The sequence below is a fragment of the Protopterus annectens genome, chromosome 12.part0 (genome assembly GCF_019279795.1).
Source record: "Protopterus annectens isolate FY-2018-M chromosome 12.part0, PAN1.0, whole genome shotgun sequence".
Classification (NCBI taxonomy): domain Eukaryota; kingdom Metazoa; phylum Chordata; order Ceratodontiformes; family Protopteridae; genus Protopterus; species Protopterus annectens.
In genome coordinates this window covers 392,615,501-392,627,938 of record NC_056746.1, presented here as the reverse complement: position 1 = coordinate 392,627,938, position 12,438 = coordinate 392,615,501, and positions in this window count along the sequence as shown.

Here is a 12,438-nt window from a genome sequence, read left to right as displayed (position 1 = left end):
AGATAGTGGAGCACTATAAGGTGGACAGAGACCTCCTACAGCAAATTGTTGAGCTGTGCCGACCACACCTGATGCACCAAACTGACCAAGGGGAACCCATCCCAGTGGATACCAAGGTATGTGTAGGCCTTGGAATACTAGCCACAGGTACCTCCCAAAGCTCAACTGGGGATATCATGGGGATCTCACAGGCAACAGCATCCAGAGTGTTCCACCAGTTCCTGGATGCCATGTCAGCACATGCCAGTGAGCACGTATATTTCCCCAACACATGTGAGGTGTTGGCCAGCAATATGCGTCTCTTCCACCAAATAGCAGAATACCCTGAGGTAGTGGGTGCTAAAGACTGCACACACACATGCATCAGAGCACCACCCGGTGATCAGGGTAGGGCCTACATCAACCGCAGGGACATCCCCTCAATCAACTGCCAGGTCATGTGTGATGCACAGGGCATTATAATGAATGTGTGTGCTGGCTGCCCTGAAAGCTATCATGATACCCACATTTGGCATCTGACGCAGCTGTACCAGAGATTTGCCAAGGGGACATCCCCCACGGTCACCTAGTGGGGGATGCTGGCTACACACTGGAGCCATGGCTGATGACACACATCAGAAATGCACACACACCTGAGCAAGAATGGCATAATGAGGCACATGCACAGACCAGATGTATAATAGAGCATGTGTTTGGGATGCTCAGGTCATGGTTCCAGTGTCTGAACACATCCAGTGCAGCCTTGCAGTACTCACCAGCTACATATACCCAAATTGTTATGGTATGTGCCATGCTACACAATATGTTCCTGCGGAAACAGCTGCAGCAGGAACAGCATGGGGCAGGGCCACACATCTCCCCTCCAATGCCAAGGCCTGCACAGGCACAGAGTGACTCGGAGGAGGAACAACCTGACCCTGCCCCAGTAGGCAGATGGAGGGGCACCCAGTATGCCAAGGCCACGGTAAAGAGAAAACACGTAGCACATACACTGATGCAGCAGGGACCCAGGGAATGACACCTCTCTCTGACTCGCACATACAGGAAAAAGGGATGCCAAACATGACACTACCTATGCATAACCATGTATAGGGAGTGTACTATGTGCATCCAACATAGGCAGCCCTCCAGCACCATCAGCAATCCTGGCACAACCACAAGGTAAGTCAATCAACCTACCAACTGCCAAATGGAGTAGAATGTGCCGTTACCTGTATCTATGGTATGGATGTGAGCATCCAAGGGAGTTGGGTGGCTGAGTGTTATGGCAGCAGAAAGTAGACACCCATAGTGACACCATGACATCTGTAACACATACTGGAGTCACCATAGTAGCCAGTACTACACAGGGTGACAAAACCCACTGCAGGAAATGTGCTGGGTGACATGTGTGTCCATATGACTCACACATGTCAGTCAGGCTGGTTCACATACCCAACAACAGTCTCAGTCAGCAGGACAGGTGTAGACAAACCCAAACAGAGCCTGTGCTATGACCCCTGAATGATGGCTATGGTTAACCTCCACCCAGGCCTACACAGACAGACTATTCCAGGTCAGGTAGTGGGATGTTAGTTCTGAAGGGTAGAAAGTCAGACACTAATATGTAGGACAACCAGAGCTACAATCTGTAGTACACTGGTATGCCTCTAGTCAGCATGATAGGTACGATTACAGAATGAAATGGAGTACCTGACATACCAGTACAGTCATAGCAAATGTGTACAAGTGTCAGGTATGCCCCCCCATCCTACGTAGTAATGTAATAACACTCAGGTGTGCCCCCCCCCAATCCTGTGTAGAAATGTAGAAATAGACATGTGTGCCCCCCCCATCCTACATAGTACTGTAATAACAGTCAGGTATGCCCTTGCAATCCTGTGTAGAAATGTAGAAATAGTCAGGTGTACCCCCCCATCCTATGTAGAAATGTAGTAACAGTCAGGTGTGCCCCCCCAATCCTGCGTAGTAATGTAGAAATAGTCAGGTGAGCCCCCCCCCCATTCTATGCAGAAATGTAGTAACAGTCAATGCCAAATGCTCAATGGATACCCTGCAGAAACAGCATGCTATCTGTTGTTGTACAACACAAAGGTCAGCACTGCAGTACAAACTACTTGACCTCGGTCCACACAATAAATACATATGTGCATATTGGGCATGCTCACACACTTAGAGAAATGAAGGCAATGTCAGCCAACAACATACTGAAAGGTCATACTGGGCATGCTCACACACTTAAACACATGAAGGCCATGTCTGCAAACACCAGTGGACCAGACATATCTGGCAGTCACAGTTGTTAGTGCAGACACTTGTCAGCATGCACCACTCATGCCTTGCACACACAGTGGATAGGAATACAGGCATATATGTAAGGACAACACACTATAATAAGTCAAAGGTAGACGTACATAGATGTGTGAAAGAGGGTGATTGTGATAAGGAGTCATCCAGGTCTGTTCCACCCAGCACACAGCCAAAGGGCCCCAACAACATGCGGTTCAGATATCTCTCACTGCAGATACTAGCCACCAGTCTCTGCCAGCATTACAGACTATGTGGTGCACATGCCAGCTGTGCAACATGACTGTACAAGGAAGTAGTCATCTAGCAGCTGTATACACGTACCTGTGAAATATGACCCTGTGTGTGCCCACATGTGACATGTCAACCTCTAGATGAATGGGTTATGGCCGACGCACACACACTGCCCACCCCATAGCCCTACTATGACAAGCCTGCTGAAGTCATCCACTGTGAAATACACCTTTGGGGAAGTTGTAGCCCAGTAATCTCTGTGGTGTGTCCCATAACTGCAGACTGCTGTAGTGTGATAAACTAGTTAGGTAGGAGTTGAAATCCCAGACATGGCAACTGTGTGTGTGTGTGTGTGTGTGTGTGTGTGTGTGTGTGTGTGTGTGTGTGTGTGTGTGTGTTTGTGTGTGTGTGTCTGTCTGTCTGTCTGTCTCTGTGCAGAGAGCAATGCTTTTTAGGGTAGTCACACTCCCTAAAATTGAAATGCTGTACTTTGGTAAGGTTGCTGATGTCATCCACCTAGAAATACATCTCTGGGAAGGTTGTAACCCAGTAATCTCTGTAGCACGTGCCATAAATGCTTACTGCTGTAATGTGATAAATTAGTTAGGTAGGAGTTCTAATCACAGACTTGTCAAGTGCTTGTGTGTGTCTGTCTGACTCTATGTAGACAGCAATGATTTTAGGGTAGTCATACTCCATTCAATTCATATGCTCTACTTTGGCAAGGTTGCTGATGTCATCCACCTAGAAATACACCTCTGGGAAGGTTGTAGCCCAGTAATCTCTGTAGCGCATGCCATAATTGCGTACTGCTGTAGTGTGATACATTAGTTAGGTAGGAGTTCAAATCCCAGACTTGGCAAGTGTGTGCTTGTATGTGTGTGTGTGTCTGTCTGTCTGACTCTGTCTGTGTAGAGAGCAATGCTTTTTAGGGTAGTCACACTCCATACAATTCATATGCTCTACTTTGACAAGGCTGCTGATGTCATCCACCCAGAAATACATCTCTGGGAAGGTTGTAGCTCAGTAATCTCCATAACATTTGTCATAACTGTGTACTGCTGTAGTATGATAAATTAGTTAGGTAGGAGTTCTAATCCCAGACAATGCAAGTGTGTGTGTTTATGTGTGTGTCTGTCTGACTCTGTGTAGAGAGCAATGCTTTTTAGGGTAGTCACACTCCATACAATTCGTATGCTCTACTTTGGCAAGGCTGCTGATGTCATCCACCCAGAAATACACCTCTGGGAAGGTTGTAGCCCAGTAATCAACATAGCATGTGCCATAACTGTGCACTGCTGTAGTATGATAAATTAGTTATGTAGGAGTTCTAATCCCAGACATGGCAAGTGTGTGTGTGTTTGTGTGTGCGTGTCTGTCTGACTCTGTGTAGAGAACAATGCTTTTTAGGGTAGTCACACTACATACAATTCGAATGCTATACTTTGGTAAGACTGCTGTCATCCACCCAGAAATACACATCTGGAAAGGATGTAGCCCAGTAATCTCCATAGTACGTGCCATAACTGCGTACTGCTGTAGTGTGATATAGAACTCTGGTAGGGTTCTATTCTCACCCATGGCAGTTCTGAATGTGTGTGTTTCAATGTCTTTGTAGGGAGCAATGCATTTTTGGTTAGTCACACTCAGCAGCTTTCAAATGCCCTACTTTGGCAATCCTGCTGATGTCATTCACTGTGAAATACACCTTTGGGGAAGGATTTCTCCAGTACTCCATGTGGTGCATCCTATAACAGCTTCATGCTGTAGTGTGATATAGACCTCTTTTAGGGGTTCTATACCCACACATGACAGTTGTGGATATTTTGTGTGCGTTTCAGTGTCTGTGTAGGGAGCAGTGCATTTTAGCCTAGCCACACTCACTACAATTTGAATGCCCTACTTTGGCAATCCTGCTGATGTCATTTAATGTGAAATACACCTTTGGGGAAGGAGTACTCCAGTAATCTCCATGGCGCGTACTATAACAGCTTCATGCTGTAGTGTGATATAGACCACTGTTAGGGGTTCTATACCCACACATGTCGGTTGGGATGTTTTGTGTGTGTTGCAATATCTGTGTAGGGAGCAGTGCATTTTAGCCTAGCCACACTCACCACAATTCAAATGCCCTACTTTGACAATCCTGCTGATGTCATCCAATGTGAAATCCACCTTTGGGGAAGGAGTATTCCAGTAATCTCCGTGGTGCATACTATAACTGTGTACTGCTGTAGTGTAATAAAATAGTCAGGTAGGAGTTCTAATCCCAGACATGACACGTGTGTGTGTGTGTGTGTGTGTGTGTGTGTGTGTGTGTGTGTGTGTGTGTTTGTCTTTGTAACGGTTTACCTTTACAACAGCGAAACACAATGGTGCGATTGGTCATATGAGCAAATTATAACCACGAAAATGAAAACAGCGACAGTTTTAAATGTTCGAAAATCAGCAAATCAAAAAGCAGATTTGCTGATTTTTGAAAATAAATGTCGAGAAAAAACCTAACTCCGAGATCGCACTACAGTGGGGAAATGGACCATTTCCTGATCCCCACTATAGTGCAAAATGCCCCAAAATGCCGAATGTGCAATAAGCGAATGTCAATGTGCAGTCGCTCATTGCACATTCGATCTTTTTTCCGTTCGACATTTGCAAACTTTGCAAACTGCCTTTCAGACAATTGCTGTCCGCCCTTGTGCAATATGCACACATGAAGGTAAACCATTTGTAACTCGTATCCTGTGTGGAGGTGGTTGTGACTGTGTAACAACTGGGCCCAATATGGAGCGGTTTTGCAAATTTCTTATATGGTGGCCCTAGTATATATCACAATGTCCACCATACAGGGATAACAGATGTGAAATAGCTGAGAGGCTGGGGTGCAGATCCATACCCATACATGTGACATCAAGACCATGCAAACAAAGTTAGAAACCCTAGTATTAGCCAGACAGCACTCTCAACCCATGCCTCATACACACACACACACACACACACACACACACACACACACTTGCCTAGGCAACACCCACTATGTTGGTAGTACACTGCATATTGCCCACTGATAGTAACTATGGAGTGATTGCAGTGGCCTACAGAGGGCATGGCACCCTGTCCATCTGGCCAATAGGCACGTACATGCAGACAGTGCACCTTCCCCATATTCCCCACTGGACACCTGCAACACTTGTGGTGCCATCAAATGTGACCCACAAAGGACATACCATACCTGAAAACATGCCCTGTATGGACAGATGCCACTGACACCAGGGTATGCTGTTAGTATGCTATCAATGTAGGTGCAGGGTAAACCTGCTGTCCATTACCAGTTCCTGCCACATGAGGCCAGGTCTGGCACATCTGATGATAATCTGTGTACACAACAAGGGCCAGACACCCCAGGTGCAGTTCCACATGTCACTGTACATGTATGTGGGAGGTGTGCACGTCACAGACACCGTCCATGTCATGGACTAAGGAACACACACATGGCAAGCAATGCACAGCATTGCCCACACGCATTAGTCACCCAAGTGACTAGATGGTGAATACAATACCCACCTGTGTGGGCAAATCCAGAATCTACACCCCTGAGCCACAATACAGACCATTGTCATGTGGCCTGATGCCAAGGTGTATCCATCACCTAGCCTTGTATAGCTGTCTGGCACAATTCACCACTACACACCCGTGAATCAATGCACCCATGCATGTCAGTACTGGCAGTGTGTGTGTGTGTGTGTGTATGTGTGTGTGTGTGTGTGTGTGTGTGTGTGTTGTATGATGCGTATGTTCACATTCACACTCACAACCCCCATTGGCATACTGCAGCATGCTGTCTGATGTCAGACACCTCCCCATACCCTTTGGCAATATAACCTCTGTATGACCCCTGTGGTGCATGTGATGCCTGCACAGTAATCTGTTGTGGCAATCTCACTAGTGATGGGTTGTATTCCTGGCCCTGCCAAGTGTGTCAATGTGTGTGCGTCCCTGTGACAATGTGGCTGTGTTAACACTGGCACCTGTTCATGCAGACAAGCATGTGTACTACACCTACTGTATAGCTACCATATCCCTGTTGCAGATGTTACTCACCATCACATATGCATTCTGAGGGCTCCACAACATGTAACCTATGTGGCGCATCCAATAACTGCATAGAAATGTGATAGCACTGCATAGTCATCAGGGGTTTGATACCCTGTGCTGGTAGGTGTGTGACACAAACATGCTTAAGTTTTACTCTCCCACCCCTCCCTGACTTGTCTTTGCCTCTGTCTGCCTCTCTCACTCCCTCTCTGGTTGATGTGGAGACCTACACCTGCTTTGCTTAGGCAGCAGCATGTGTATTTTAAGTGATGCTCATGATCAGCTGATGGCCTCTGCATGAACTGCAGCCCTCCCTAGCTGATTGCATGTGGAACAGCTGTGGTAATATTCCCATAGCCAATTGTATGGAAACACACTCCAATATCTAGGAACATCATGTTGGTGTTGGCCCTTTTCATTCACTGTGAGCAGGAAGTAGATCTGTTGTTTGGCAAACAGCATCTCAGATGTATTGAGGATTTACCTCTAACAACATACACTGTGGAAACAGGGCAACACATAGGAGGGGGATGTGCCTGACCCGACTACAGACTGTAAGTGCTGCTATACTGCATTTGGAGTAGTGTCGATTTAACAGTGTGTGTGTGTGTGTGTGTGTGTGTGTGTGTGTGTGTGTGTGTGTGTGTGTGTGTGTGTGTGTGTGTGTGTGGATATGGCTATCCTACATGTTTTAATACCTGTCATGTCAGTTCTATGTTTATGAGGAATCCCCATCTGTAGGGCCATCTGCAGACTGGGCAGTGTGTTGTGCCTTTGGTTTCATGTGTTACCCATAGAGCATCTATCTGTGAACTGCAGAAGGTAGTGTGAGGATTGCAGTCTGTAGATGGTGAAAGCCATGCCAGTTACTGACTTCATATCCCTCATAGGACATATGTTGCAACAAACCCTATTACAACAGTAAATGTATGAGGTTATCACAGCAACATGTCAATATTGGCCCTGTGTATGTGCTTCCAGCCACAACTCTGTCAACCTTTGTACATATGTCATGTATTAAGAAGTGCATATGTGCTGTACACCATAATTAGTGTAATGATATCTGATAACAAGCCAATCAGGTAGACTGCTACACATGTTATGTACAGTAGGGGTTATATTTGATGACATAACCTGGACATTCTGTGGTTGTTTGTACAGCACTGAGGTCTGTGTACTTATGGTGAATGTCGAAAGTGTGTGTATTGTTAATATGTCCTTTGGCCTGTGCACAGACTGTGGTAGATGTCATTGTTCTAGGTCCCATCCTATCTGATGTTACATGCTGATCCACTGTATGTTACTGTATTGGCTTACATGTTTGTAGGGCCATACACACACATGTCCCATACCACAGACAGGTATCAGATCAAACTGTGTAGCAGCCCAGTATATGTAGGGTAGTCTGTGAGTGGCACATATGAAGATGGTGTTGAACAGATAGTCCATATACTGTAATATTATGCTAGCTTACCATATGTGGCTGTGGCTGTGCTCACATTGGTTGTGGTTATGCACTTTCACACAAGTGTATCTTACCCTGTGCTGTGACATGCCTGTAGAGCCTGCTATATATGCAGGTACATGTGCATTCCCCCATAGGAGATGTAGGCCAGTGTTGAGCCAGTCTGCCTGTAGCCTGCACAGTGCATTGTTACATGCCTAGCAGCTTAGTGTACTTACCCAGTGAGATGTCATGTACAGATACTTCCCAGATGTACTGCTGCTGGGCCTCCCTTAACAGTCATGTATGTCAGACAGAGCAGTGGGATGCTGTACAGATGTATGCCAATATCTAGTGGTAGTATATGGCCATGGCACCCCTGTACCAACAGTTATTATGTGTCAAGACAGACAGGGGTGTGTGAATTCATAACCTATGGTGGCAAATGTATACCAGTCATTATGTGTTATACCCATCTACATGGCTGTTAACATCCATATTGTCAGGCTTGGTCCACATGTTTTGCACTAAGGGGTTCTGTGTATACCTCTGGACTGTACAGAGTGTGTCAGAATGTCCACATATATTGGCCAATATATCTGCTGCAGTCCACAAGGGAATTATGTGCTAGCAGTGGTACTGTACTATGATGTCTTTAGGATGTCTGTCAGTAGCCAATGGTGCACATGTGAAAAGCAGATATGACCTCCCACACACACCATGTCTGTGAAGAAAATCCAAATTACAGTAGCTATAGTCTACTAATATACCTGCTATACATACCTGACATCCCCTTGCACTACAAAGTTGGGACTATACTGGCTGGGGCAGGGCTACACTCCATGTTCAGGACATATGGTGAAAATATACGTACATATAATTATCCAGATATCTAAATATATAATTACACATATACATAATGAGATATATAGATAGGTATGTATATGTACATAGATATGCATATACACACCCAGATATATACATATACAGAGCAATATATGTCTACACATATACAGATAGTGATACATATGCACATACTCAGTAAACTAGGTACAAATCCCTATGTCACAAGATGGGTTGCCAACTGGCTCACTGACAGAACCCACACTGTGAAAGTAGCAGACTCTAAATCCAACATCAGACCAGTGACAAGTGGAGTACCACAGGGTTCAGTCCTAGGTCCTTTCCAGTTTGGTATCTACTTCACTGAAGTACAGGCTAACACAGAAGGTCTTTGGCTTACAAAGTTCGCAGATGACTGCAAACTAGGAGCCATAATCAAAACTCCTAATGATGTGGACATCCTATAAAAGGGCCTCACTGAAACAGATGCCTGGTGTCAAAGCCATGGCCTCAAGCTCAATGCCAGAAAGTGCATTGTCATCCCTTTTGATAAAAACTCTGTACCCATGAACTACCACATAGGCGGTAGTCTACTTAACACCAAAAGTGTGATAAGAGACCTTGGGACACAGGTGGACAGTAGTCTCTCATTTGATAATCACATCACCACAGTAGTCAGGAAATCCTTGTATGTGGCACACCTCATCACAAAAGGTTTCTCATCCAGGAAAAAAGAGGTCATTGTTCCCCTCTACTCATCACTCATTAGACTCATTATAGAGTACAACACCCCTTTTGGTATGTACCTCACATGAATCTACAACTGGAAAGGCCACAGAAATACCTCACAAAGAGGATTACCAGCCTCAGATGCCCTACGCAGACCGTCTCAAAAAACTCCAGCTTTACTCTGTCGCATATCACCTACCCAGAGGCAATCTCTGCCTAACATACAAAGCTATGTCAAACCCAGAGCTGTTGGACATGCTCCACATAAAGAAATCCCAATCTTTCTGAGCTACATGTTTTAGGGACCTAAATATTGTCACCTCAATAAACAGAACATACTGGAGAGATAGATTCCTGTCCCAGAGACTTCCCATTCTCTGGAACAAACTACCTATCTATATCAAACAAAGCTCCTCATTAGCACTCTTCAAGAAAAAATCTTGATGATTGGATGGGAGATAGGAAATTCACCCCGGGATCACTTCTGTGGCTCTGCTTGACAGGGGCACAGGAAAATAATTTTCTTGGGTGGCAAATGCCAGGGTACCGTTTGGCTAGGCTTATATAGGCCCTAGGGCCAATAGCCTAGTACCTACCAATGAACCTATGAACCTATATGTATGGATATCTACAGATATATTGACAGTAGTAGGTATATCAGAATAAATATATATATATATATATATATATATATATATATATATATATATATATGAGTCACCTTCATTTTGTCGACAGTTCATTTCACCGACAACCAAGTCAGCAGGCCCAATTCACTGACACTTAATTTCACCGACACTTCATTTCACCAACACTCATTTCGTTGAAAATGATATATGGCCTATTCCCTACTGTAGGGTGACCCTGGAGTTAGAATATATAGTAAGGGGGTGTGTGGGGGGTGGGGGGGTGAAGTCCCCCACATATCATAAACGTTTTAAAGTATACAGATACATTCTTACAAGCGCAATGAATAACTATTACCAACAAACCATTATAGAATCCCACTATGTGGGGGGCATTGCAGTGCCCCCCCCCACTTACTATATATTCTAACTCCAGGGTCGCTCTACAGTGGGGAATAGGCCATATATCATTTTTGACGAAATGAGTGTCGGTAAAATGAAGTGTCGGTGAAATGAAGTGTCAGTGAATTGGGCCTGCTGAGTTGAGTGTCGGTGAAATGAAATGTCGACAAAATGAAGGTGATCCATATATATACATACATATATATATATATATATATATATATATATATATATATATATACTAACATAACTAGGCATATCTGTACACATAGGATGTGCATACATATATAGCTATATACACATATATCTATATAGACATATCACTATACCTATAGCTACACATATGTATATATACATTACATATATGTGTATATATATATATATATATATATATATATATATATATATATATTTATATATGTATATATATACACACACACACACACACACACACACACACACACACACACACATATGTACATACAAAGAGATGTACACATGGCCATACATATGTAGCACTATACAGATGTATATACAGATATATGTATGAGTATACATGTGTATGTACATGTAGACATATATACACCTATGATATGTATACAACCATATTCCTGTCATGAGTAAACGTCACGGTTGTGTATACCCTCCCACATGTACCTCACTATATGTATCTGCTATGTGCACACAATGATAAAACAACATATGTGATGCAACAGTCATATTAATAACAAGGACTACACATTTTAGGAACTAAAGGCAACTGTTCAATGCTACTCAATATGTGTATTGACAGCTATATTGGTAAAACAACAGCTGTCTTCACAGTGGTCATGGTGTAGTGGTTAAGTGTTGTGACTTCAGTATAAAGGGTCCTGGGTTCAAGACCTGCAAAGGCTGTTCATTTTGTTGCTGGGTAGAACAAGGACTTTCAGATAAAGAGTGGTTAAGGCAGTTTTAAGCAGCTTTAAGTGCGTTTGCATGGGTTTGCATGAAGCTAAGTGTTGCTAAGCTATGGGTAAACATACAGGTGCTTAGACAGTGTAGGCAGTGCTTACCAGTGCGCAAATCAGCATAGCTGTTATATTGCAGCAATGTTGATACTTGCTAAGCATAGCTTAGCCCTGGTAACCAGGACACACACCCCAATCTGATAACCTGTAATAAGTGTATGTGATGCCATTTACAATACATGCACCTATGTGCTGTCATTACAGTAGCAAGGGGTGTGAGTGTCATGTGTGGGACACAGACATATATGAGGCCTGTACAGCACTGTTATCCACATGATTGTGTGACATACAGGTGTAGTAGCCCAGGGTACATGCTGTCACACTGGTATGTAGTGTAACATGGCAGTACTACTGTTGACAGTGCTAACTCAGGCAAGAGCAGAGTGCTTAATGTAGTACTGACAACAGGCACACCTGCAAGCATGGCTGGACACTGAGACCTCCCTGCTGTATCCTTGGTGTGTGAGCTGTGTCACAGTATATACCCCTTACTGGTCTGTCAATGCACTTATGCTACTGCATAGTTACCTGCCAAGCTGATGACTGTCAGTCCCTGTACAGATGTGCAGATGGCAGGTATCCAGCTGGGATATGTACAGGCAACCTACGCTTGATTGACACCCTACTACGTGTGTGGCATGCACATGAGATGCATATCCCTGTAGTACCAATGTTGGGGTATACTATGGGTTGTATCGCAGTCGTGGCCAATGTGTGATGGTGGGTATGGCAGAGTGTCATCATGGGTTTC